The sequence below is a fragment of the Lissotriton helveticus genome, chromosome 4_1 (assembly GCF_964261635.1).
Source record: "Lissotriton helveticus chromosome 4_1, aLisHel1.1, whole genome shotgun sequence".
In the NCBI taxonomy this organism is placed as follows: Eukaryota; Metazoa; Chordata; class Amphibia; order Caudata; family Salamandridae; genus Lissotriton; species Lissotriton helveticus.
Genome location: NC_136063.1, coordinates 324782599 through 324805227, shown reverse-complemented (window position 1 = coordinate 324805227; position 22629 = coordinate 324782599). Strand labels below are relative to the sequence as shown.

Sequence of the window (22629 nt, the reverse complement as noted above, 5' to 3'; positions counted from 1 at the left end):
GGCGTGACAGTGAAGGTCCACTCTGGCTCTCCTTGGGACCAGCACAGCCGCCACAACAAATAGCCACCCCTGCGCGGGAATACGCTCAGGGCCCCGCATGGAGCGGGCAATGGCTGGAGCCAACACCACCCAGCCCGGTCCCATCCGGCGCCAAACAAGGTACATGCCTACGTGGCGCCTGCCCGTCCAAACTCACCCCAATTCAGACCCAAGCCACCACTCACCGCTCCTACTCGTAGTGCTGCTCCACTCCTAGTTTCCCGTTTGGCTTCTCCCGGCCCTGACGCCGATCAGGATCGGAGGTGGCGGCACTCCGCAAAGGGCAGAGGCAGTCAAACTGTGTCAGCTCCCGCAGCATCAGTAGCAATCGGGACAGCACCTCACTGGGTACATAGCGCGACCCTTGATTTGCGCTGGTCACCTTAAGTGCTCCAGTATGAGATGGCAGGCAGCGTGGTTTCTTTAGCAGCACCCAGTTGTTTCTACTAGGCCTCTGGGAGCGCAGCAGCCATTTTCAGTCTAGGCTCGGCAGCTGATGCCTCCGGCCGATTCAGTCGCCTCTGATGTTGCAGCACCGTCGAAACCTCGCACCCACAGCGTAGGCAGTATCTCCTCATGATAGCTTGGCTTTCATTTGTAGATTCCGTGCCTGAACGGTGATTTTGGAGGATTAGGAAGTCTGGCCTGCAGAGCCCCTTAAGAAGACGGCCATTCTGCAGCGCGTCGTAGCCACGCCCCCTCAAATAGAAAACATGTAAACTAATTTTGAGCAAAGACAATGATACAGAGTAACGAGAAAATTCTGAAGAGTAGGATGGTCCTGCTTGTCAATACTGCAGAAAGATCTAATAAGATAGGAACAAGGGGAAACCTTCTTGTGTTGAGCCCGATGAAGAATTTAGAAATATGTAATGGACCATTTTCTTTGGATTACCCAGGATGAAATCCTGATTATACAGGAGGAAAGAGGTAAGTAATGTGAAGGAACTAACGGCTTACTCCAAATTCTAATTCACCCACTATCTGTTAGACATCTCAGCCTTAGGGTGGTCTTCCCCCCAAACATTTTGCCTTTTGCGCCCCCCCCCCTATTTTTTCTGAACTTGTTTTTGGGCCTTATGTCTCTCTGCACTTTACCAGTGCTAACTGGTGCTAAAGTGCTTGTGCTCACAGCCTAAAACATGATAAAATGGGCTTATACCTGATTGGCATACTTAATTTACATATAAGTCCCTAGTAAAATGGTATACACAGGGCCTATAACTGAAATTGAACTATTTGGCCTGCAGAACACAAACTACATAGCCCTGTAAAAAATGCCTCAGGCCTGCATTTGCAGCCTGTTAGCATTTTTAAGATGCCCATTTGACTTGGCAAAAGAACCCCTTTAATTTCATGCCAGGGGTGGGGATGCACACCAATTTCACCATTTTATCCATTTATCCAATGTTCCACAGAATGTAGCTCAATAGTTGGGTGCCATGCCCCAACGGCACCTGGATTACTCAATATCACAAAAGTGGGGCGGAATCTTGCCTCAACCAAACGCACATCTGAATGTCGCCATCGTGGCGATCATTTGATTATGCCAATTTTGTCAATGTATTCCTCGTAATCCTAGTGGTAAACACTTCTGTTTCAACAGATTTTCCCCATTTTTCTCTCCACACGCGGAGTGGTATGCCAATTTTCACGTTCTCTAATGCTCATGTTGGGCCCTCCAAACCTCTTACACAAACACAAATGATGCATATTCGTCCAAGGCAGTGTACGTTTATTTCAAAACCCAATGCCTTTCGGGCCACTGGTGCCCTTCATCAGGTGTCACTACAAAGACAAGTAAAATAGTAACTGTTATCTATTGAGCCATCTAACAACACAATATCGCCAAAATAATGTGCAGTGGATCTACATATTCTATAACAATATATCATACTTCATTGCCCCCACATTAGATACCTAGTATGCCAATATACAATTGCATTAACAAAACTCTCACTCATCAAAGCATCCCAAAATTGTCTTTATCCCACCCATACTACTCCCCAGCTCATCATCTGTATGTTCTTATGTCCCCTGTGCCATGCTTAAAACTCCCTTTCTGATATATATGTCACTCCTAAGGTATGCCCTAAACAACCCAAAGGGCAGGGTGCATTGTAATTTTAAAAATTGGAAATGTCCTTTTAACTTTTACATCTCCTCATAGTGAAAACACCTGAATTTGTTTTTCAGTACTGTGAGGCTTACCTCTCCCATAAGATAACATTGGGTTACCTTATTACATTTAATAAGTGTTAACTTGTGATTGGGTGAGACACTAAAGTATACAAAAGGGGCAAAAATCTAGGCTCTTGTGTTGCAGCTCAGGGGGGGGCCTGTTATGACAGTTCAGTATGAACTGCTCCCATTGGAGCAGGGTCAAGACTGATTTGAAATTGACTGGGTCCACATAACAGACTGACCTTTCCAAACTCAGCGCCCTGACCTGGAATGTGAATGGTGTCGGTAACAAGGGTAAGAGAGGACTAGTAAACGCATACTTTAAAAGAATAGGACCGGATGTAATTTTCCTACAAGAGACGCACCTCAAGGGGTCCAATTGCTCCTTCATTGCTAGGGGACGATACAAAGTGTTGGCCCACGCGGGATACACTACTGATTCCAGGGGAGTGGCCATCATCTTAAGACCACTTCTCCGTTCTGCATTACACGCACATGGGTGGACCCACAGGGAACGTGCGTTGGAGTACAAGGGACGTGGCGTAGACGTACATACACACTTGTATCAGTATATGCCCCCCCTAAACTACAGGCGAATGCACTCAAGACGTTAGCAAACATACTTCTAGAATCGTCCGACACCATTCAATTAGTAGGCGGGGACTTCAATGATGTCATGGATAGGAAGCTGGATCGCTCAGGGTCACCACCCGCTAAGATTACCCAGACACCATTGGCCCAGATGATTTCCACAGTTGGTCTTACTGATGTTTGGAGGTGGTTACACCCGGGACAACTTACATACTCCTTTTACTCGGCCCCCCATAAGGTACTCTCGCGGCTAGACTATATCTTTATGTCCAGACAAGACTTGACTACGGACTCGACTGCAGAATACAGGGCGAGAGGTATCTCAGACAACTCACCTCTACTAATCACAGTAGGTCACAGACGCAACACAACAGGGGCCACCTGGCGATTGGACGCTTGGGAACTTAAAAACCCAGTGGTCCTGAAGATGGTGCGGGCAGATACACGAGTTTACCTGGCTGAAAACGAGGGAACGGTTGACTCAGGACTAACCCTCTGGGAAGCCCTGAAACCAGTCATGAGAGACAGGATAATGAGTAGAATTGGAGAAGAGAAGAAATAACTTCAGGGAGTGGTGGCAGGGGCTGAGCGGGCCATAATAGACCTGGAGAGAGAATACCTGTGCAACAAATCCCCTATCACCCTGAGAAAACTAGTCGATGCACAACGCCACTACAGGGACCTGGTGACGGATGAGGCTAAGACACAGAACCTGGCCACCCTTCATCACCTGTATGACGTGGGGGACAAATCAGGCAGACTCCTAGCATGGCTTAGTAGGAAGGAGCGGGCAGCGTGGTGGGTATAACAAGTTAAGGGTATAGACGGTAGCCTTGCCTGCACAGATACGCACATCGCTGAGGCCATCGCTGCCCACTATGAGAGTTTTTATACCGCTAGGAACCTAGGCTCAAGTGGTGATGCCCTCCGATATATGAGCCAGATTGAAGTCCCATCCCTAGACGCGGAAGCAGTTAAGACCCTTGAAGCCGACATCACGATAGATGATGTTTCTTTAGCGATTGGCAGACTGAGGCCTGGGAAGACCCCGGGACCCAATGGTTTTCCGGCGGAATTCTTTAAATGTACGACGGACATCCTGGCTTCACACTTGAGAAACCTCTTCTTAGGTGCCTACCAGGAAGAGAGGCTCCCCGCTGACCTCTCTGCGACAATAATCGTTCCAATCTACAGAGAGGGTAAACCGCGAGAGGACTGCTCATCCTACAGACCTATAGCCCTCCTGAACACCGAGGTGAAACTCCTTGCGACTGTCCTGGCAATACGGTTGCGGGCGGTGATACCGGATCTGATACACCTAGACCAAACCGGATTCCTCCCTGACAGAGCTACAAAATTCAATCTCAGACGTACACACAACTGGCTTCAAGAGGTACGTGACAGAGAGGCACCGCACTGGTTCCTCTCCCTCGATGCAGAAAAGGCCTTTAATGCGGTGCAGGGTGAACGGGAGTCTATCCCGAGAATTTCAGATTCAGAGAGGGACCCGACAGGAATGCCCTCTGTAGGAAGGTGGATATCTGACTATGGTTACCCCCAAACTTTTTGCCTGGTGTTTAGCTGGTTTTTGACATAGTTGGCCTGGGATCCTGCTATTCAGGGACCCAGGCTAATTGCTCTCTCCTTAAAATGGACTCCATGTACCTTAGGTACATACACAATTGGAACTGGTTCACCTTATTGGCCCCTGTAACAGTGTACCCAGGTACCCAGGGCATAGGTGCTTCCAAGGCCTACCAGGGGCTGCAGCATGTATTATGCCACCCCTGGCCTGGCCTCCATATTTGACACAACTGGCTGATCACTCAGCTGGGGTAAGTCGGTGTAACCACCCCTTACTTAGGTGTAGTATGCCTATACCTAACCTAAAATGGACACATATGTTCCTATCAGCCACTCCTATGGAAGGCCTCATCAATCCTGGAGGCAGAGTGCTTGGAAATATGTGAGATGGTGCTCTGGCATGAGCTGAGCCTGTCTGCAGCTTTCGGAACCATGTCCTTTAGCTGTTTCATGATATTGCCATACCATATACTCTTAAGTGCATTATGAACCTCGCGGTTAAATGCTATCTTAGGTTTGGCTTTATCAAAACATGTCGAGTAAGGTGTCATACGAATTGGAATACTACCCCCTCGCCAGTTCTGGCGACGGGGGTAGCATTCCACCCTTCTAGAGGGACACGACATGTACCTAGCCTGAACCCCGGTTAAAGTTAAACAGAGCCTTAGCATCTCAAAATGGATGCTGCCACCACAGACACAAGTCTGACCTCCTGCTGCTGGGAGTCCTTCCAGCGTGGGCAGCTTGGACAAAGGGTTTCCGGCCTGGGGAGGTGCTAGCACCACTCCAGACAGGATTTTGTGTATTGGGTAGGACAGGGCTGAATAGAATCAGACATGCCTGGGGCACACAAGGTGTCCCTGTGCATAGGCCAGTTCAAACCGGTGCTGGGGCTTTCCAGCCCCAGTCCTGGCGCGAAACTGGACAAAGGAAAGGGGGTGTAACCACCCCCCTTCCTGGTTCCACCCAGAGGAGGGACCTAGTAGGTGATCCGGCCCCCCAGATTCGAATAAGAGTGGGAGCTGTGTCCTGAGACTTCAGATCATCCTGAATCAACTTGAAATACAGAAGAAGACTGGACTTCGACATTCTGCTGCACAGAAGACGGAAGAGAATCTCCCTTGTGGCCAAGGAGTGACCACCCTGTGAACACAGGCACCAACCAGCAACTCGACGTCTGCTTTGCCGCCGCCTCCCGCCGGAGCCCGAGCCCAGAGCCTGACAAGACCCAGACTCCGAGACTTCTCACAGCCCGATCCACAGTCCCTGCAAAGAAGGGACCCGTGGAGGCACCGAGAGACGTGGGACCGGACCTCTTGGAAGACCCCCGAAACGCTGACTGCGCAGCATCAGAGGCACCCTCGATGCTGTACTTTGGGGTTTGAGAAGCCCCAACCTCGAGCAGCCCTTGCACCGAAGATCAGCCCCCCAGCATCTCCACGATCTGCGTGGGGCCCTTTTGCATCGTGCCACTCGACGCGCCTAACCGTCCACTTGCCACTCGGCTAGTGGCCATCTTGGCGACGAAACCTACAACTTTCACTGCGGGTCTGGTTGCTCCAGACTTGCCCTTGCTCCTGTAAAAAGGAGTACCTGCTCTGACCTTGCTGGTCCGAGTAACAAGCCTTTTTCGATTCCTGCGTGGCTTGCATTAGCCAAGGCCTGTTTGCTTCAATCAAGTTGCCGACACCGCCAACAGCGAGAAGCCTGCGTGGGACAGCTCGTGACCAACTCCTGGACGTCTTCGACCCCTCGTGTCCACGTGGCTGCAGAGAGAAGCTACACCTCGACGCCTGTTTGCACCCGACATCGCCTGGTTCCACTCTGGTTCCACGGTAGTCACTGGCTAGTGACTTTGAACATTGTCCCCTCTGCTTTCAGGTCTTCACCTCTTCAGATCCACCCTTGGATCCACCGGAACTCTTCACATCGAGCCGCCTGCAGCATCTTCTGCTCCAAGCACCATCGACCTGCGTGACGAAACCCGACACTACTTCGACCCTGTGCACCCGCTTCCTGTGGGTGAGGTAACTCAGCTCCGCCGGTGTTCCCACACTGGTACACACCTCTAGGGTCTGTGTCTAAAGTTTCATCCTTCTAGGTCACTCGGAAGGTTCCTTTTTAACTAACTTTGTAACTTTTACGCACCATTGACATTGCATTGGTAAAGCGTGCACTTTCCGCACTGCACCCGAGTCCCGCGGGCCTTTCCCGACTTCTTCACTGCTAGTCCCGAACAGCTCCAGCGATTCCCCAGGCCCTAGGCCTCTTCACTTTCCCCATAGTGGTTCTTATACCACTATTTTAGTATATGGTTTAGGTGGCCCCTAGGGCTCATCCATAATTGTGCAACTTTTGTGTATTTAAACTGTGTTTTGTTTTAACGCATTTGCTTCTGTGCTCATAAAGAGTATCAGGGATATTTGTAGAAATAAATCTATATATATTTTCAATATATATCGGTGTGGTGTCCTTTCATTTGGTATTCAAGGGATTGTGTATGGTAAAACAGCTTGCTTCACATGCCTTTACAGAGTTTAGCCTAAGACTGCTTAGTCCATGCTACCCCTAGGATAGCTTGTCTAAAAGTTTGACTTTACAACCTGCACCATAAGGGTTGCTTGGCATGGTACAAGGTGATCACTAGAACTAGTGAGCATCATATACCAGGCCAACTTCTCACATTGGTGAGCAGCGGATTGGGATTTGAGCTTGCTGTTGTTTTACCATTACAATCTTTGAAAATATAATTTGAAAGATCATACAGGTACCTGATAGGTACACTAAAACAAGACTAGATATACTTAAGTTCTACTGAACTTAGTTGTTGTAGAGGATAGGGAGTAGCACACCCTGACTACAACTACTAGATAGGTTTTGTAGGAAAACACAAGTGTAGGTAGATTGCAACACATCCACCACACTAGAGCAATGTCTGGAGCAGAGGGATCCACTGGAACCACCTCTGTTGAGAGTGACCCTCCAAGGGCACCATCCAAATTTGCTACCTTTCCATTTAAGGAACTGAGGCAACTGTGTTCCATGAGAGGAATCAAAACAGGTCCTACTCCTACAGCAGGACACCCCAGAGAGCTGTTAGACCAGTCTGAAGCTCTAAAGAACTCCACGCCAGGCACCTCAGGGACTGGTGAGGAAGTTTCTCCCTCTGAAGATGATAACCCTGATGCCCCTACCCCTGTTGTCCAGATAGATGAGGAAGACCAGACCACTGGGAATACTCAGCCTGAGGAAGAAGAGGGGTAGGAGGTTGAAGAAAGTGAGTCTGATGATGATAGAGATAGCCAGGTGTTAGTCAGCAGGCTTAATCAGGCTAACCTAAGCTTATTTGGGACTGAAGGTGGGTCCAACCCATTCAGACCCCCAAATGGACTTAACCAGGAGCATAGGAGGAGGAGGAATCACTCAGGTGAATCCAATACTTCCCATGTTTCTAAAGGTTCTCATGGTAACTCCAGAAGGGAGTTCACTAGCCCTCAGAGAAGGGAACTTGAGGCCAAAATGAGAGAGGCTGAACTTAGGATCCAGAGACAAGAATTAGAAGTTGCCCTGGCCAAAGAGAAACTTGCTAGAGCAAGGCAGCCTAGAGAGAGTGGATTAGATTCCACTGGTGGCAGCACTATCCCTAAGGATAAAGACAGGTCCTATGACAATAGAAACCTGAGTAAAATTGTGCCCCCCTACAAAGTTGGGGATGATATCCACAAATGGATGACTGCACTTGAGAGAGCTTGCAAAGTACAGCAGGTCCCTCAGGAGCAGTGGGCAGCAATCTTGTGGCTCTCCTTTGAAGGTAGAGGCAGAGACAGACTCCTCACAGTTAGTGATGGGGATGCTAGAAACTACCAGGTCCTGAAGAGTGCTCTGATTGATGGGTTAGGCTTAACCACTGAACAGTACAGGTTAATGTTCAGAGACACCCAGAAGACACAGACTCAGGACTGGTCTGAATTTGTTGAATGTGCCACTAAGGCTCTGGAGGGCTGGTTGCTGGGAAGTAAGGTTACTGACTATACAGGATTGTATAATTTAATTATGAGAGAGCAAATCTTAAGTAATTGTCAAAATCAGCTTCTACATCAGCACCTGGTTGACTCTGATCTGACCTCCCCACAAGAATTGGGTAGGAGGGCAGACAAATGGGTCAGAACCAGGATCAGGCCTAAGAACCAGGGTGGTGACCAAAAGAAAGAGACTACCAAGCCTCAAGAGAAGGGTGGGGATAAAAGTAAGGAAAAGACTTCCCCAGGGCCCCAAAACTCCAAGGATGGGGGTGGGTCCCAAGACACTTCTTCAACCCAGAAAAAGCCTTATTGTCATGTCTGTAAACAGGTTGGGCATTACAAAACAGACAGCTGTTGTCCCAAGAATGGCAATAAAGAGAATATACCTCCAAAGCCAGCTCCAACACCTCCTGTTACTGTCAGCAGTAATCCCCCAGGAAGTGGGAGCACGCCCAGGAATCTGGGTGGGTTTACTTTTGGAGGACAGGTGGAGTCTGGCCTAACCAGGTCCCCTACCTCAGATACTCTTGTCTATGAGACTGGCATGGGGTTTGCCAATTTCACTGCTTGCCCAAACACTTTGAGCAAGTATAGACAGGAGCCCCTCATCAATGGCTTGAAAGTTGAGGCCTTTAGAGACACAGGGGCTAGCATCACCATGTTGGCTGAATGTCTAGTCCCCTCAAGGCAACATTTACCTGATGCCACATATCAGGTGACAAACATTGATGGAATAGAAACCAATCACCCCATGGCAGTAGTAAATCTTAGCTGGGGAGGTGTTACTGGCCCAAAGAGAGTGGCAGTGTCATCAAACTTGCCTGTAGATTGTCTACTGGGGAATGATTTAGAAATCTCAGCCTGGGCTGAGGTGGAACAAGAAACCCATTCTAGAATGGTAAATCTCCATGGAAAGGTTAGTGGGGCTGTGATGGCTACAGCCCCAATCCAAGATGTCCTTCCTGAAAAGGTTGGTAGGGCTGAGCAAACCTCAGCCCCATCTTTAGCTAACTTCCCTCCTGAAAAGATTAGCAGGGCTGTGATGGTAACAGCCCATACCCAAACTGAGTCTCCTCCTGAAAAAGTTGGTGGGGCTGTGATGGCCACAGCCCAAACTCAAACTGATACATGTGTTGTGAAGCCTGAAAAGATGGATCACTCCACACAGACAGAGAGCATTGAGGAGGAAGAGAAATCTCCCTCCCACCAGACTTTAGGAAAGGATCAGCCTCCTCAGGGAACTGATCTTACCCCTGATGAAGGAACTGCCCCAGAGGTAGTCAGGCCTAGCCTGACAGAGCCTCTGATGTCAGTGGACCCTTCTCAGGTGGGACCCAGTCTGGAGCAGGTATCCTGCCCCTCTCTACCTTGCCTTACTCAGCCCAGGGCTGCAGAGGACAAGAAGGACAGTGAGCCCCAAAGGGCCCCCTGTCAAATAAAGCACCCCCATCAACAGATTAGGGGCACCGAAACTAGTGGCCCTAGTTAGGTGAAAACTTTAAAAACTCCTGAGGGAGCCCCCTTAAAAGTAGTTAGGGACCTCCCACAGATGGATTCTGTTGGGCACAGCCAAACCTGGGACCCCAAGCCCCAAACCTGACCTGTCCCTCCAGTAAGCCAACAAGAGGGACCCAGCCTCCAGCTTTAGGTAGCCAGAGGTTGACCCTGAGAGCACAGTGCAACTCAGTCAAAGAAAGAAAGGCACACATGGTGGAGAGTGATTGGAGGAAGCTGAGTCCTACAGAGGAATCTCACTTCAGTACTCCATCCCAACACCAGCCTTTAACTTTGCAAAGACACACCACAGGTAGAGATTCCCTATGGTGGAGACCCTCAGATACCCTTAGGGTGAGGGATTGCTTAGTGGACCATGAGCCAGGGGGTAACCAAGCCGGAGCTGGTACTTCCTTATATGGCCACTTAGGCAATATAGGCTTACCTGGTCAAGGATAGCCTTATCTCCTTTCGTTTGGGGGGGTTATGTAGGAAGGTGGATATCTGACTATGGTTACCCCCAAACTTTTTGCCTGGTGTTTAGCTGGTTTTTGACATAGTTGGCCTGGGATCCTGCTATTCAGAGACCCAGGCTAATTGCTCTCTCCTTAAAATGGACTCCATGTACCTTAGGTACATACACACTTGGAACTGGTTCACCTTATTGGCCCCTGTAACAGTGTACCCAGGTACCCAGGGCATAGGTGCTTCCAAGGCCTACCAGGGGCTGCAGCATGTATTATGCCACCCCTGGCCTGGCCTCCATATTTGAGACAACTGGCTGATCACTCAGCTGGGGTAAGTCGGTGTAACCACCCCTTACTTAGGTGTAGTATGCCTATACCTAACCTAAAATGGACACATATGTTCCTATCAGCCACTCCTATGGAAGGCCTCATCAATCCTGGAGGCAGAGTGCTTGGAAATATGTGAGATGGTGCTCTGGCATGAGCTGAGCCTGTCTGCAGCTTTCGGAACCATGTCCTTTAGCTGTTTCATGATATTGCCATACCATATACTCTTAAGTGCATTATGAACCTCGCGGTTAAATGCTATCTTAGGTTTGGCTTTATCAAAACATGTCGAGTAAGGTGTCATACGAATTGGAATACTACCCCCTCGCCAGTTCTGGCGACGGGGGTAGCATTCCACCCTTCTAGAGGGACACGACATGTACCTAGCCTGAACCCCGGTTAAAGTTAAACAGAGCCTTAGCATCTCAAAATGGATGCTGCCACCACAGACACAAGTCTGACCTCCTGCTGCTGGGAGTCCTTCCAGCGAGGGCAGCTTGGACAAAGGGTTTCCGGCCTGGGGAGGTGCTAGCACCACACCAGACAGGATTTTGTGTATTGGGTAGGACAGGGCTGAATAGAATCAGACATGCCTGGGGCACACAAGGTGTCCCTGTGCATAGGCCAGTTCAAACCGGTGCTGGGGCTTTCCAGCCCCAGTCCTGGCGCGAAACTGGACAAAGGAAAGGGGGTGTAACCACCCCCCTTCCTGGTTCCACCCAGAGGAGGGACCTAGTAGGTGATCCGGCCCCCCAGATTCGAATAAGAGTGGGAGCTGTGTCCTGAGACTTCAGATCATCCTGAATCAACTTGAAATACAGACAAAGACTGGACTTCGACATTCTGCTGCACAGAAGACGGAAGAGAATCTCCCTTGTGGCCAAGGAGTGACCACCCTGTGAACACAGGCACCAACCAGCAACTCGACGTCTGCTTTGCCGCCGCCTCCCGCCGGAGCCCGAGCCCAGTGCCTGACAAGACCCAGACTCCCAGACTTCTCACAGCCCGATCCACAGTCCCTGCAAAGAAGGGACCTGTGGAGGCACCGAGAGACGTGGGAACGGACCTCTTGGAAGACCCCCGAAACACTGACTGCGCAGCATCAGAGGCACCCTCGACGCTGTGCTTTGGGGTTTGAGAAGCCCCAACCTCGAGCAGCCCTTGCACCGAAGATCAGCCCCCCAGCATCTCCACGATCTGTGTGGGGCCCTTTTGCATCGTGCCACTCGACGCGCCTAACCGTCCACTTGCCACGCGGCTAGTGGCCATCTTGGCGACGAAACCTACGACTTTTACTGCGGGTCTGGTTGCTCCAGACTTGCCCTTGCTCCTGTAAAAAGGAGTACCTGCTCTGACCTTGCTGGTCCGAGTAACAAGCCTTTTTCGATTCCTGCGTGGCTTGCATTAGCCAAGGCCTGTTTGCTTCAATCAAGTTGCCGACACCGCCAACAGCGAGAAGCCTGCGTGGGACAGCTCGTGACCGACTCCTGGACGTCTTCGACCCCTCGTGTCTACGTGGTTGCAGAGAGAAGCTACACCTCGACGCCTGTTGGCACCCAACATCGCCTGGTTCTACTCTGGTTCCACGGTAGTCACTGGCTAGTGACTTTGAACATTGTCCCCTCTGCTTTCAGGTCTTCACTTCTTCAGATCCACCCTTGGATCCACCGGAACTCTTCACATCGAGCCGCCTGCAGCATCTTCTGCTCCAAGCACCATCGACCTGCGTGACGAAACCCGACACTACGTCGACCCTGTGCACCCGCTTCCTGTGGGTGAGGTAACTCAGCTCCGCCGGTGTTCCCACACTGGTACACACCTCTAGGGTCTGTGTCTAAAGTTTCATCCTTCTAGGTCACTCGGAAGGTTCCTTTTTAACTAACTTTGTAACTTTTACGCACCATTGACATTGCATTGGTAAAGCGTGCACTTTCCGCACTGCACCCGAGTCCCGCGGGCCTTTCCCGACTTCTTCACTGCTAGTCCCGAACAGCTCCAGCGATTCCCCAGGCCCTAGGCCTCTTCACTTTACCCATAGTGGTTCTTATACCACTATTTTAGTATATGGTTTAGGTGGCCCCTAGGGCTCATCCATAATTGTGCCACTTTTGTGTATTTAAACTGTGTTTTGTTTTAACGCATTTGCTTCTGTGCTCATAAAGAGTATCAGGGATATTTGTAGAAATAAATCTATATATATTTTCAATATATATCGGTGTGGTGTCCTTTCATTTGGTATTCAAGGGATTGTGTATGGTAAAACAGCTTGCTTCACATGCCTTTACAGAGTTTAGCCTAAGACTGCTTAGTCCATGCTACCCCTAGGATAGCTTGTCTAAAAGGTTGACTTTACAACCTGCACCATAAGGGTTGCTTGGCATGGTACAAGGTGATCACTAGAACTAGTGAGCATCATATACCAGGCAAACTTCTCACACCCTCTATCGCCCCTTCTCTTCACACTCACCATTGAAATCATGGCAGCCAGGGTCCGACAGAACTCGACAATTAGTGGATTCAGAATAAATAACGTAGATGCGGCTCAGGAGAAGCTGTCCCTATATGCGGACGATGTCCTTCTATACATCACTGACCCGGAGACGACCATCCATGAGCTCTTCCGGGAGCTGGAAAATTATGGTGCCCATTCCGGTTATACAATTAACTGGCATAAATCAATCTTATATGACCCAGGGGGAGGTGATCGTTGGACGACGCTGCCCCAACAATTAATAACTACTACAGAGGGCTTTCAGTACTTAGGGATTTACATTACCCTTGATAAGACACTCTCGCTTCAGAGAAATATAGATATGGTCTCACTAAACTCAACCGCGGACATGGAGAGATGGCGACGCCTGCCACTCACACTCTTAGGGCGAGCAGCTTTATATAAAATGATTATCCTTCCCAAATACTTGTACGCCTTACAAAATGAATATTATTCTCTCCCAGACACATTGTTCCACAGGATTCATTCGGATCTCCGGGCATTTCTTTGGCTAGGAAAACAACCTAGGATAGCGCTGACCACGCTTCAGAGGCACCAGTATAGTGGCGGAATCTCACTCCCGAATCTGGAAGCCTATTATTGGGCGGAACACATGACCCCAATTAATGAGTGGCTACACCTGCCGGCAGACCATCCCACCTATGCCCTAGAAAGACATACACTATCCACACACAACCTGCTGCACTACTTATATGGAGGGTCCGCACAACACAAACTGCTCCCAGCTGCCCTTACGACATTACGAGCTTGGAATAAAGCCATGAAACGCACGGGCTGGGACAAGACCCCCACTCTCCAGACACCACTTTGGCACTGTACGTGGCTACGTGAGTTACACAAACTAAAAGGTTTCAAACATTGGGATGATATTGGTATCTCCACCATCGGGGATGTTATAGCTAAGGGAGAATTGAAGTCCTTCCAGAATATGAGAGCTGATTATGGACTGCAAAACTCACAGTTTTTTAAGTACACCTAGTTCCGCCACGCATGCAATGGGGGAAAATCGAGAACGACAGATGTCTCAGATGCCACGGGGCTGAGGGTGGTTTTTATCATACACTATGGACCTGCACAGTGATCCAAACATACTGGTCCCGTGTTTTCTCAGAATTGCAGGAGGTCCTGGGAGTTCCACTGCCGCAAGAGCCGAAGCTGGCTTTATTGGGAATGTACAATGATGTGGATTTGCCACGCCCACTTATAATTTTCCTGGTCCTAGCCCTGGTAGTGGCCAAAAGAAACATTGCGAAACGATGGGGGTCCCTGACTCCTCCCGACCGGGAGGAATGGAGGCAAGGTTTAGACCTCTACATGGCGGCTGAGAGGGTGACCTACAAATCCAGGGGGTGCCCTAGGAAGTTTTGAAAAATTTGGTCTAAGTGGAGACATTATCATGGACTGGATGGAGGATTGGGGAATGATTGAGCATACCGTAGCGTTCCTAGTTCATATAAGGGAGGGCGAGTGGGGATGGAGGGGGAATGGGGAGATGGAACCTCGATGCATAGTCCATTTTTGCAATTCTACGATGTACTGCATATCAACAGTGTGTTTTTCTGGGGGGTGGGAGTGGAATTAGAGGGAGAAGTGTCGCTAAATACATGACTGTATTGTTCAGTTCTATACAAAAAGCAAATAAAAATGTTTAAAAAAAAAGAAAAGAAATTGACTGGGTCCAAATTGAGGTGGCATTGTGTGCAAAAGAACGATGGACTGGGATAAAGCCTGAGTAATTGCCAGTGGCTGAGATTAATTGAAGCATTCCATCCATAACTTCTTCTAAACATTTGTGTGTCACCCTAAATGGGATGAGTATGCCCAGACAAGGGTCCTGTGCACACTGTCACGGAAACGAAGCTATACCTGACTGATGGCCTTAACCAGGCTAAAGTGGTCCTGGATTGCTTGTGTTCCGTTTCAGGGAGGACCTGGCCTGGCAGTTAGGGTGGACTATTCCCATTGGAGCAGAGACAAGACTGAATTGCAAATGGATGGGTCCAAACTAGGGTGGCATGGTCTGCAAAAGAGCAATGGGCTGGGATGTTGCTTCAGGTAAATAATTACTGAGATCAATTATTTTTGACACCCAAAGTGAGAAATGTATACTCAGACATGGGTCCTGTGCACACTATGTCACTGAAACTAAGCTGTCCCTGGCTAATGAGCACCTAATAGAGTGTACCTGGTCATGGGTTGGTTGTGTTTCGGTTCAGAGAGGGCCTCGCAATTCAGGCTGTACTGTTCCCATTGGAGCAAGGTTATTGGAAATCTGGTTACTGGTTGAGGGGGTTGAAACCCTACTCAAGCAGGAAATCTCTGTTTGGGTGAAATACAAGAAAACCCAAATTAACCTGTGATTAACCCTCTGGTAGCTTGGCACAAAGGAGTAAGTTGTAAATTATTTATGCAGCACTTCCAACAGTAATAAATTAAAAGCATACCAAAAGAAAAATCCCACACCATTTCAGAAAAATAGGGTAAAAATCCAAATTGTAGAACCACAGATATGCAATCATGAAGATTTAAGCGAAAATAGTGCCTAAAAGGACAAAGCGCCAACTGTGGTAATCTGGTTGCTCCGGACTGGGACAAAGTCACAAGTTCTATCAAACTATGATGGAGCCTACGGTTATGAAAAAAAAAACTATGATGGAGCCTGGACCAGATACAAGAACAAAGTCAGGCCTACTGAACAAGAGTACCTTAAATCCCGGTTGCGGAGTGTTGCATGATCCTGCGTCAATGATGCATCATGCCGCATAGGTTTCGAGGAGCTGTGAGCTCTTCCCCCTCATCAAGTCAGAGATGGCCCATCCTGCCCACATTTTTCTTCCCTTTGTTTCACTGTCTGGGCGCAATGCACAAAGACCAACTGCTAGCTACAGCTAGTCCTGCAACCAGTATACAAGCTGCAGACACAAATGGTACGAACAAAAAAATGGCAACTTTCTAAAAGTAGCATTTTCAGAATTGTGACTTAAAATCCAACTTTACCATTAAAGAGGGCTCTAAAGTATAATTCTTTAGACACCAAACTCGATATTCCCACCTGCCTCCAATAGAAGGTTTTACATATTAAATGTAATAAGTTAACCTAATGTTATCCTAGGGGAGAGGCAGACCTTGCAGTAGTCAAAAAGTGTTTTTCATTACTAGGACATGTAAAACATTAAAAAAAATTGAACTTGAGCTGTTTAGGGCCTACTCTAGGGTTGACATATGTATTAAAAAGAAAGATTTGGGCCTGTCAAAATGATTACTGTGCCAGGTCGAAAGGGCAGGTTAACTGCACACACAGGCTGCAATGTGAGGCCTAAGACATGATTAAAAAGCTGCTTAAGTGGGAGGCACAATGAGTGCTGCAGGCTCCCTATTAGTATTTAATTTACAGGCCCTGGGCAAATGTAGTACCACTTTAGTAGGGACTTATAAGTAAATGAAATGTGCCAATTGAGTGTAAACCAATATACCCTGTGTAAAGGAGAGAGCACAAGCACTTTAGCACTCGTTCGCAGTGGTAAAGTACAGAGAGTCCTAAAAGCCAAACAAAAACAGGTTCAGTATAAAGGGGGGGTGAGGGGGTGAAGGCAAAAAGCTTGGGGATGACCCTGCAGAAAAGACCAACAAGGGTCAAGACTCATTTACATATGGCTGGCTCAAAACAAAGGTGGCAAGGTGTGCAAAAAAACGATGGACTAGGATATAACCCTGATAATTACCAGTGGCTGAGATTAATTCAACCATCACTTTTTGTAAACGTTCGATTGGGTGTAAAAAAAGTTTGGTGTATGAAAAATTGTAATTTAAAATCTTCTTTAAACGTAAAGTCTGTTTATAAGTCAGAAATTTGAAAATGACACTTTTAGAAAGTTGAATTTTCCTACCCTAACTATTTGGTGCCTGCAGCCTGTGGCTGGGGCAGATAACTAGGGATGCGTGGTAGTTGGCCTTTATATATTCCTCCCAGAATTCCCCACAAAAGAGGGATTAGGTGTGCCTGGATGAGCATTATCAGCGAGGATGGAGAACGGAGCTGTGCAGAGCCCCACTTTCAAGTCAATAGGGTATGCCCAGCCGTCACAAAAATAACTGCACTCTAGTCTGGTCTTCACTCTAGTCTATTCTACATGTAGCCAGGCTGGAACCAGGCCATGGAGGCAGACAATTCCAAGCACTTCTGAAAGGGGAACTTCTAGAAACTTCTTCTACTTCAAAAAAGGCACATGGTATAAAATGGGACTCTCAGACCCACTCTTCAGATCACTTCCGGACATGTGGAGGACTCAGAAGAAGGACTGATCTGCTGCCCTGCTATTTTGCTGCAGGGAGGACTACCCAGCTGCTCTGCCTGAAATAAAGACTGCTCCACTGGTGACGGGCCTGAGTGAGAAGAGCTGGAAATGCATCTTGAACACAGGACCACCAGAGTGACTCGAAGGGCTAGTTGACGAGCCTACTGACCAGCACCTCAGGGACAGAAAAGGTTGTAACTATCTTTATCCCTGCCTCTGGACTCTGCCTGCTGTGAGTCCTAACCCCTGAAGTGGTGCCTCTCAAGTCCTGGTCCCTTGACAGTGAGGTGAAGTGCTCTGCCAGGGCAGTTGTCGTCCCTATCAGAACCGAAGCAACATGATGCAACCCTATGCAAAATGTCACCTCACAGCCCTCACAGCTCCTCAAAGGAACCAACACAGCTCAACCCATATCGACATGGAACTCACAACTCCTCATCAGAACTGATGCAGTGCGATGCAAGTCGACCCAGGACTCCGCATCGGTCATTGTAACTGACGCTGCACGATGCATCTGGAAGCAGGGCCCTGTATCACACCTACCAAATGACATGGTGTGATACGAAGCCCGCATCAAGTGCATAACGTACAATTCTCAACAGTCCTTGCCTGGTCCCTGTGTCCGGCCCATGTTCCATAGCGATTGTGACTTTGTCCCTGTCCAGCACATCCAGATAACTACAGTTGCTGCCTTGTGCACTATTTTCACCTACATCTTTAAAATTGCAAATCTTTGGTTCTACTGATCGGATTTGTGTTGTTTTGGTGCCAAATAATGTATTCAAATGTACTATATTTTTAAAAATTGGTGCAGGACTTTTTTTGTATTGTATTTTCGCCTTATTCCTCTTAGTGTTCTGCATAAATACTTTACTCATTGCCTCTAAGTTAAGCCTCACTGCTTTTGTGCCAAGCTACCAGAGGGTTAAGCACAGGTTAATTTAGAGACCTTAGGGGTTCATCCTGACAGGTAGAGGGGTTGTTGTGTAAATGTAAATGTGTTTGTATTTATATAGCGCACTTCTACCCAGAGGTCTCGTAGCGCTGTATTCATACCGCTGTGGAACCCATAAAGGCTTTCCTGTGAAATGTCCACTCCTGGGCACTCCTTGGCACCCCCAAGGTGAAACCAGGCATCCAAGCGCTGCTGGGGCTGTTGCTTGAGCAGGGTTTCATTCCTCTCAACCAACAACCCGATTTCTCACACCATCATTGCATGAAAATTGTTTGCAATGATTGCATTAACAAAGCCTTAAAGACAATGGATTAGAAACAGTTTTGGCCAGGCTTTTGTTCCCACCTGAACTTTATACAGATGCTAAAAGAAAATATAATTCCCTGAAGAAGAGTACACAACAGTGTGGTATCACTTGACAGATACCACGTTCCGTAGCCCCAAACTGAAGATGGGTTTGTCACGAAAACTATGACAGTGCTAACTCAATGAGTCTGTGCTCATTCTCTTCTCTTTATCTTTAATAAGAAAGTGTGTAGTTCTCAGAGCACACACATAAATACTAATATCATGGCTGACAACTCTGGAAGCTGACATGTTTTTTGTTTACATTAATGGCTACAATCATTACAATATGGCGGCCTGCAGTGTATGCTTGTTGTTTGCAAAGATGTTTAATGTCGAGATATGGATCAAGCGGACTCATTTTGCGTCAGTTAGTTTATTCTGACAGCAGACTTAGTGTCTCCAAAAAGTGTTTTATTTTGTAAATATGAGGTCAAATCAATGGTAAATGGTATAAAAACCTTAGGGTTTGTGCTATTAATTAGGAGAGGCCTTTGCAGCAGAGCTATTGGCTGAGGTGACGCTTGATTTCCGAGCCGCTTCTCTCGGTCAGAGAGTTGATTCAGGAAGCTGTGCTGAAGGTGCCAATCGCCTCCTACACACCCTGCATCTGCAGTACAGATTGGATGAGGAATAGCTGCTGCCAGTTGTTAGACCTGGCATCCTTGGTGTGGTTTCTCCTGACTTTTTGCTTTCTGACCTCCTGTTTTACTGACTTCATTTTTTCTGGCTTTAGGATTCTAGGCACTTTACCCACTGCTAACCAGTGCTAAAGTGCATTTGATCTGTACTCAAAACATGGCAACATTGGCTTATCCAAAAGTGGCATATTTAATTTACTTATAAATCCCTAGTAGAGTGCACTATTTCTGCCCAGGGCCTGTAAATTTGTAATTTGTAAATGTATTATTTTATGCTTTCATACATTAATACATTTAAAATGAAGTTTCTTGCTCTTATATAATAAAAGACACTATTAAAAGACCCAATGTTTTTACGACAATTAATACGTGAGAATAAAAAGTCATTGGAGGATGAACTTGAATTGCTAAAACCATCTGCTCCATACTCTGAGGAGTCTCTAAATATTGTTCCATCTGTGTCTATTCTGGTGGAATTTAATTATTAACCAGTGCGGACACGTTTTTCAATCTTTTTGCCGTTATTTAAAGAAATTTAGTTAGCCGGCAGTTTAGTTGTACTATCTCTGGATTAAAACATAGCATCAGCGCTTGTCTGCAGGATCTACCTCCATGCTATCTAAACATTGGTTTTAGGAAGGTTATCCTTGTATTTCCTAGGTTGTTACAGATGCATATAACGTGGATAACATACTCAACACCACAGCCACATAAACGGCAGAGCTGGTCTCCTCCACTTCTCTCCCAAGGAGGTAGAAATTGGTTGAAGGGCCCGACCCCCATCTGGAGTTTTAGGACCTGTATATTAAATGCTCTAGTGGACCTGCAGCACTGATTGTGTCACCCACTCTGTAGCCTTTTAAACATGGCCCAGGCCTGCCACTACAGAGCCTGTTTTGCAGTTTTAAACTGCCATTTCGACTTTGCAAGTTATTGTACTTGCTTGGCCCAAACCTTCTCTTTTATTACATATAAACTGTTAAATTATTTTTCACTACTGGAAGGCCTATCTCTCCTGTAGGTTAACATTGGAATTGCCTTGAAACATCTTTTAAGTGTCATTTCCAATAGAGAAAAGATAGAGATTTGGAGTTTGGTGTCTCTGGAAATTATAACTTATGGTGAATATGGATTTTAAATTGAGATTTTTAAAATGCCACTTTTCAAAGGTTGGCCTTTGCTTTCTTTAATCATTCTGTGCCTCTGCCTGTCTCTGAATACACATCTGGGTTGTGTGACAGCTTGGCTTTATGCATTCTCTCTAGACAGTCACACAAAGGTAAAAGGAGAGTGACATTTGCATCCTATTGGCCCAACACCAGGTTCATGGGCCTTCTTGTGGAAATTTGGAAGGTAAAAGCTGACACTTGCACCTGAATGGGACAGTGCCAGGCCCCACACAAAGAACAGCATACCCCCTGTAGTGAGTCTGGAGCCAGGGCAGGAAAGGCAGGAACCGTGTGATCTTCAAAGGCCTCTTTGATGTCTACCCCACTTCAAAGGCACATTTGGGTATTTGCACTGGGCCCTTGACACCATCAAATCATAACTTTGCTGGAACCAAGGACATTCTGCCTGGAGGAAGGGCTGTTGTGCTGTAGGGAGGACTGAGACTTTGTTACCTGCAATACTGTGTTGGCCTGCTGCCTGCTCATTGCTGTGATGTAGGAGAGACTGCATATGTTCTACCTGCTCTGCTGTGTTGGCCTGCTGCTTGTTGCCTGGAAGTGAGAGGGACTGGACCTGGTCTCTACATCCTTGGGCTTGTTGGTTTTCCTCCTGTTCTCTGAAGACTCAGGGTCACAAAATACTTTTTGCACCATCTCTGAGTCCTACCCTTGCCGGGGGTGTCCCCTCCATTCCTGGGCCTCAGTATGGGTTCTGCAGCTGTTTTCTGCAGAAATCAACACCGTGACCCCTATGTAATGATCATTACCAACACAGTGCTCTCTAATGCAGTGCTGATTTAATAATGAGGCGGGCCCCGACTGCGAGGTTCAACGATGATGCAGCACCGATCCAAAGATGCCAATGCAACCCTCAAATTCTATGCAGCGATGATCCTTCCACACTAACAGCGAGCCTCGACTCTGATGCATCGGCCCAACTGTGTGAATCAGAACCGACGCAGGGAGTCCTCTAAGCCGAAACTTGCTCCGTACTAGGTACTTTTTCAGCATGCCCTGCATGGGTCCTGTAGCTGGCCTGTCCTCCTTCGTGGTCGACCTGAACTTAGAATTTACCAAGGTCTAGCATGACCTCAAGTAACTGTTAGCGCTATTGACTTCTAAGTCCTGTTTTGGGATGTAATGTTTAAAAATTCATATCTCGATTTCTACAGATTGGTTTTTGCTTTACTCAGATAAATATTCTCCATTTATCTACATTGGTGTGGAGTATTTTATGGTGTTTTCACTTTGTTACTGTAAATAAAGTGTACACAAATACTTTACACATTGCCTGTGAAGTTAACTGACTGTTCTGTGCCAAGCTACCAGAGGGTGAGCATAGGTTAATTTAGGTTGTGTATCTGACTTACCCTAACTAGGATTGTTGCTCCTGCTTGAACAGGGTGTATACTCTGCCAAGCTGAAAACTCAATTTCTGGCACCAGCTATTCAAAGGTATGCTGAGAGAACCATCCTATGAAATTCACAATACAGAGTTTGCTATTTGATGCTCTAGCTGAGGCTTGGCATAGCGTTAATAAGTATCATTGCATTAGGATTTCAGAAACCTACGACATTTCTCTTGTTTTCAAAGACTATTACATGCCAAGCTGCCATTATGTTCACATTCTGTGGGGTTACCATATATATTTAATGCACTAGATGGATGATTTTAAAATAAAGATTTTAAACCAGGCATCCCAGTTTCTTAGTGCTATTTTTGAGTGTGTTATTCATAAATGAAAGATTGCTTGGATTGCTGCTGTGTCTCTTAGGTCATCTAGAGGGATTGATAGTAACCTGAAAACACTGCCCCCGCAAGATTGCTCACCATGCTAGTGTCAGGGCTGCTGCCCAACTGGATTTCTAATTAATTTTTGATGCATTGAACTAAGTCCTTGCATCCGAGGGATAGAAGTCTGACCCCTGTGTCTCTGGGGGCCTTCCAGATTTTGTATTATATTGCTCCCCCATTGACAGTGCTACACTAAGGCAGATCCAAGG

The 22629-nt window shown here is 47.4% G+C and overlaps 1 protein-coding gene across 1 annotated transcript in view; it reads left to right on the top strand.

Annotated features, from left to right (window-relative positions):
- The window catches only part of SLC30A8 (solute carrier family 30 member 8), a 408809-nt gene that overhangs the window by 236450 nt on the left and 149730 nt on the right, over positions 1-22629 (top strand). The window lies entirely within an intron of this gene.